The sequence below is a fragment of the Lepidochelys kempii genome, chromosome 3 (assembly GCF_965140265.1).
Source record: "Lepidochelys kempii isolate rLepKem1 chromosome 3, rLepKem1.hap2, whole genome shotgun sequence".
In the NCBI taxonomy this organism is placed as follows: domain Eukaryota; kingdom Metazoa; phylum Chordata; order Testudines; family Cheloniidae; genus Lepidochelys; species Lepidochelys kempii.
The window spans coordinates 113,432,883-113,439,240 of record NC_133258.1 but is presented as its reverse complement, the minus strand read 5'-3'; positions in this window follow the sequence as shown (position 1 = coordinate 113,439,240).

Sequence of the window (6,358 nt, the reverse complement as noted above, 5' to 3'; positions counted from 1 at the left end):
AACCTAAACCTCCCCCACTGCAACTTGAGACCATTACTCCTTGTCCTGTCCTCTTCCACCACTGAGAATAGTCTAGAACCATCCTCTCTGGAACTACCTCTCAGGTAGTTGAAAGCAGCTATCAAATCCCCCCTCATTCTTCTCTTCTGCAGACTAAACAATCCCAGTTCCCTCAGCCTCTCCTCACAAGTCATGTGTTCCAGACCCCTAATCATTTTTGTTGCCCTTCGCTGGACTCTCTCCAATTTATCCACATCCTTCTTGTAGTGTGGGGCCCAAAACTGGACACAGTACTCCAGATGAGGCCTCACCAATGTCGAATAGAGGGGGACGATCACGTCCCTCGATCTGCTCGCTATGCCCCTACTTATACATCCCAAAATGCCATTGGCCTTCTTGGCAACAAGGGCACACTGCTGGCTCATATCCAGCTTCTCGTCCGCTGTCACCCCTAGGTCCTTTTCCGCAGAACTGCTGCCTAGCCATTCGGTCCCTAGTCTGTAGCTGTGCATTGGGTTCTTCTGTCCTAAGTGCAGAACCCTGTACTTATCCTTATTGAACCTCATCAGACTTCTTTTGGCCTAATCCTCCAATTTGTCTAGGTCCCTCTGTATCCTATCCCTGCCCTCCAGCGTATCTACCACTCCTCCCAGTTTAGTATCATCCGCAAATTTGCTGAGAGTGCAATCCACACCATCCTCCAGATCATTTATGAAGATATTGAACAAAACCGGCCCCAGGACCGACCCCTGGGGCACTCCACTTGACACCAGCTGCCAACTAGACATGGAGCCATTGATCACTACCCGTTGAGCCCGACAATCTAGCCAACTTTCTATCCACCTTATAGTGCATTCATCCAGCCCATACTTCCTTAACTTGCTGACAAGAATACTGTGGGAGACTGTGTCAAAAGCTTTGCTAAAGTCAAGGTACAATACATCCACTGCTTTCCCTTCATCCACAGAACCAGTAATCTCATCATAGAAGGCGATTAGATTAGTCAGGCATGACCTTCCCTTGGTGAATCCATGCTGACTGTTCCTGATCACTTTCCTCTCATGTAAGTGCTTCAGGATTGATTCTTTGAGGACCTGCTCCATGATTTTCTGGGGACTGAAGTGAGGCTTACTGGCCTGTAGTTCCCAAGATCCTCCTTCTTCCCTTTTTTAAAGATTGGCACTACATTAGCCTTTTTCCAGTCATCCAGGACTTCCCCCGTTCGCCACGAGTTTTCAAAGATAATGGCCAATGGCTCTGCAATCACAGCCGCCAGTTCCTTTAGCACTCTCGGATGCAACTCGTCCGGCCCCATGGACTTGTGCACGTCCAGTTTTTCTAAATAGTCCCTAACCACCTCTTTCTCCACAGAGGGCTGGCCATCTATTCCCCATGTTGTGATGCCCAGCACAGCAGTCTGGGAGCTGACCTTGTTCGAGAAGACAGAGGCAAAAAAAGCATTGAGTACATTAGCTTTTTCCACATCCTCCATCACTAGGTTGCCTCCCTCATTCATTAAGGGGCCCACACTTTCCTTGGCTTTCTTCTTGTTGCCAACATACCTGAAGAAACCCTTCTTGTTACTCTTAACATCTCTCGCTAGCTGCAGCTCCAGGTGCGATTTGGCCCTCCTAATTTCATTCCTACATGCCCGAGCAATATTTTTATACTCTTCCCTGGTCATATGTCCAACCTTCCACTTCTTGTAAGCTTCTTTTTTATGCTTAAGATCTGCTAGGATTTCACCGTTAAGCCACGCTGGTCACCTGCCATACTTACTATTCTTTCGACACATCGGGATGGTTTGTCCCTGTAACCTCAACAGGGATTCCTTGAAATACAGCCAGCTCTCCTGGACTCCTTTCCCCTTCATGTTAGTCCCCCAGGGGATCCTACCCATCCGTTCCCTGAGGAAGTCGAAGTCTGCTTTCCTGAAGTCCAGGGTCCGTATTCTGCTGCTTACCTTTCTTCCGTGTGTCAGGATCCTGAACTCAACCAACTCATGGTCACTGCGTCCCAGATTCCTATCCACTTTTGCTTCCCCTACTTATTCTTCCCGGTTTGTGAGCAGCAGGTCAAGAAAAGCTCCCCCCCTAGTTGGCTCCTCTAGCACTTGCACCAGGAAATTGTCCCCTACGCTTTCCAAAAACTTCCTGGATTGTCTATGCACCGCTGTAGTGCTCACTCAGCAGATATCAGGAAAATTAAAGTCACCCATGAGAACCAGGGCATGCGATCTAGTAGCTTCCGCACCTTAATGTACTTTTTGTCTGAGAATTTATACCGGTATGCACTGGATTAAGGTCTACACCCCTTGTTCCAAGGAGTTTACAATCATAGGCCCCGTCTACACTGGCAAGTTTCTGTACAGTAAAGCAGCTTTCTGCGCTGTTACTCCCGAGGTGTACACATTGCCAAGCCACTTAGTGCACAAAAACTGCACAGTTGTAGCGCTCTTAACAAAAAAAAAAACACCCCAATGAGAGGTGTAGAGCTTTCTGCACCGGGGCTACAGCGTTGCCATGCCAGTGTAGACACCATGGTGATTACAGCGCTGTGATTGGCCTCCGGGAGGTGTCACACAATGCCTGTTCTTGCCTCTCTGGTCATCGGTTTCAACTCTACTGCCCTGCCCTCAGGTGACCAACTGTCATCCCCACCCCGTAAATTCCTTTGCGAATTTGAAAGTCCCCTTCCTGCTTGCTAGGTGATGCACGCATCTTTCCAGGTAGCCATACCTGCTCCACGCACCAGGCAATCCCCCGCTTGGAGCAATGCCGAGCTGCTGGACCTCATCGGCATTTGGGGAGAGGAAGCTGTGCAGTCCCAGCTGCGCTCCAGCCATAGAAATTATGATACCTATGGACAGATTTCATGATGCATGATAGAAAGGGGCCATGACCAAGACACACTGCAGTGTAGGGTAAAAGTGAAGGAGCTGTGGAATGCCTACCACAAGGTGCAGGAGGCAAACTGCCGCTCCAGTGCCTCACCCACGAGCTGCTGCCTCTACAAAGAGCTGGACGCGATACTTGGTGGCGACCCCACCTCCCTGCGAACGCCCCTGTGGATACTTCATTGGCTCACACACAGGGCCGTCCCTAGCTATTCTGGGGCCCTATGGCAGGGCTCGGGGGAGCTGGCCCCAGGCCTCCGGCAGGGCCGGGGAAACCACCCTCCAGCACTCAACAACAGCACGGCTGGGGCCAGGTCCCTGCACTTCCTGCTGCCGGTGAATGCAGGCCTGGCCTTGCTGCAATCCTCAAGGGTGGAAAGAGGCGGGGCAGGGGTGGGGGCAGAGCAGTGCGGGGGCTTTGGGGTAGGGGTGGAGTGGGGGCGGGACTGGGGTGGAGCAGAGGCGGGAGAGGCAGGGCTGGGGGGGTCTGGGGAAGAGGCGGTGCAGGGGCTGGAGCAGCACGCAGCTGCACAGGGCACTAGGAAATTTGGTGCCCCAAGTTTCCTGATGCCTTACACAGCTGCATACTTTGCGTATGGGTAAGGACAGCCCTGCTCACGTGCCAGTCAAGAGTGGACCAAGTCAGGAGGAGAAAATCTTGGACGAAGTGGGGCGGGGGACCCAAAGACAGAGGATGGCTTGGAGGCCAGAGATGCATGCAGTCAAGAGCTCTTTACCCCGGAAGAGCCTAGCAAGTCGGATTTTGGCGAAGTGCAAACAGGAGAGGAGATCCTTGGTAAGTGGATCTGATTTTGGGAATTGCTGAAGCAATTTGTTGCAGGCAGGAGGCTTGCACAAATCAGGCTTGTCTCCCACCAAATGCCTATTTTGAACTGCGGCACAGGCTATTGATAGACTCCCTCACTTCACTGGAATCTCCCTCAGAGATCTCCAGGAAACTCTCATGGAGATACTGGGCAATCCACTGCTGCAGAAATTGAAGGACTGGCAGAACCGCGAGAAGACTGAAAGGACTGAAAGGAGAATGTGACACACCAGAAAGAAGCCACGGAGCGGCTCTTAAACGTTATGGAGCACCAAGCAGACACGCTCCAGGCGATACTAGCTCTTCAAAGTGAGCAGCTCCGCGTCCGCCCTCCCCTGTAGCCGCTGTCATAAAACTCTTTCCCACACCCCCTACCACCAACACACTGTTATCAACCTCCTGGCTCCGCTTTCTACCCGCAGCATTCCACTCCTCCCACCTCACAGTCCAGCACTGTGGACTCCCAATACCCACTGCCCTCAACACCCATCCCTCTGCAGTTTGGCCCTGCTGAAGTACACCACCCACTGCATTGTACTCCAAAGGAGAAGGTTGGGTATGATCCCTGGACATACATAAATCTGTAGCTGTCCCAGAACCCCTCCTCCTCTTGAGACCTTCTATTCCTACATCCTCCTCCCTGCTGATGAATTTTTTTGTTTGACTCTCTCCTCCGGTTGTTGTCTTTTAATAAAAGAATTGTGTTTGTTTGAAAGCAATCTTTATTCTATTAAGTGAAAGCAAAAAGCACTGCAAGGCAACATACAATTATGTTAAGGCCCATTCTTGTATCATGTGCACCAATCACCTCCGAGCATTACAAGCACTGCAATCCTGAGCATAGCAACAAACCTTAGTGGCTTTCAGCCTCAAATTGCTGCCTCAAGGCATCCCTGCTCCTCTGATAGCCCTGGTCTCTGGCTGTTCAAACTCAGCCTCCAGGTACTGAGCCTGGTCTAGCCCTGAGTGAAGCTTTCACCTGTCCCTTCACAAATATTATGGAGTATACAGCACACGGCTATAAGCATAGGAATATTGTCATCGGCCAAGTCCAGCTTCCCATACAGGCATCGCCAGTGAGCTTTTAAATGGCCGAATGCACACTCCACAGTCATTCTGCACTGGCTCAGCCTGTTGTTGAACCGCTCCTTGCTGCTGTCAAGTTGCCCCGTGTACGGCTTCATAAGCCACAGCATTTAGGAGTAGGCGGGGTCTCCAAGGATCACAATGGGCATTTCAACTTCCCCTACGGTGATCTTCTGGTCCGTGAAGAAAGTCTCTGCTTGTAGTTTCTTGAACAGGCCAGTGTTCCGAAAGATGTGTGTGTCATGCACCTTTCCAGACCAGCCTGTGTTAATGTCCATGAAACGTCCACAGTGATCCACAAGTGCCTGGAGAACCATTGAGAAATATCCCTTGCGATTAATGTACTCAGTGGCTTGGTGGTCTGGTGCCAGAATTGGAATGTGCGTGCCATCAATCGCCCCTCCGCAGTTAGGGAAGCCTGTTTGTGCAAAGCCATCCACAATGTCACACACATTGCCCAGAGGCATGGTCTTTCGAAGCAGGATCCGATTAATGGCCCTGCACACCTCCATCAACACAAGTCCAGCGGTTGACTTTCCCGCTCTAAACGGGTTAGCGACCGATCAGTAGCAGTCTGGAGTAGCCAGCTTCCACAGTGCAATCACCACGTGCTTCTCCAATGACAGGGCAGCTCTCATTCTTGTGTCCTTGAGCCGCAGGGCTGGTACAAGCTCATCACAGTCCCATGAATGTGGCTTTCCTCATGCGAAAGTTCTGCAGCCACTGCTCGTCATCCCATCACGATGTGATCCCACCACTCAGTGCTTGTTTCCCAAGCCCAAAAGTGGCGTTCCACTGTGGTCAGCACCTCCGTGAAAGCCACAAAAAAATTGTGTGTCTTACTATGCGTGGCGAGATCAATATCGCACTCCTCTTGCCTTTGTAGTTTAAGGAATAACACCACTGCCCCTTGTGACGTGTTAGTCAGAGTGAGCAGCATACTGGTCAGCAGTTCGGGAACCATTCCTGCAGCCTAAAAGAGGCAGGGAGAGCAGTACACAAACCGTTGAAAGATGGCACCAAATGTGGGTGGAAGCACAGGGTTTGCTGGGATGCAAAGCAATGCATCATGGGGTATTGGGACTGGACCCAGGATGCCCCATTACCCCCTCCGCCTTCCCACAGTCTTAGCAGCACTAGAGAAAGAGGTACTCTGTGGGATAGCTGCCCAGAGTGCACCACTTCAAATAGCTCTGCAAGTGCCACAAGTGTGAACACACGATTGTGCAGACAGCTATCATAGTGAACACAGAACAGCGATTTTCCTTCTGCACTCTCTGAGCGGCACTGTAACTGCCAGTGCTGTAACTCTGCCAGTGTGGAAGTGCCCTAAAATTCACCACACCAAAAATGTGTTGGAAACTGGGAGGGTGACAATAGTGAATAGTAGAAGGGAAATGAGGGGCTATGAGGGTGATTGCATCCATCAGCATATCAATTCATTCCATTAATTATAACATCAAAGATTTTTCATTTAGAAAACATTATAATAGAGTGTAGTATAAAGCTCCATCCATTGTCAGAGGCTTTTGTGAGTGAAGGTTATGATG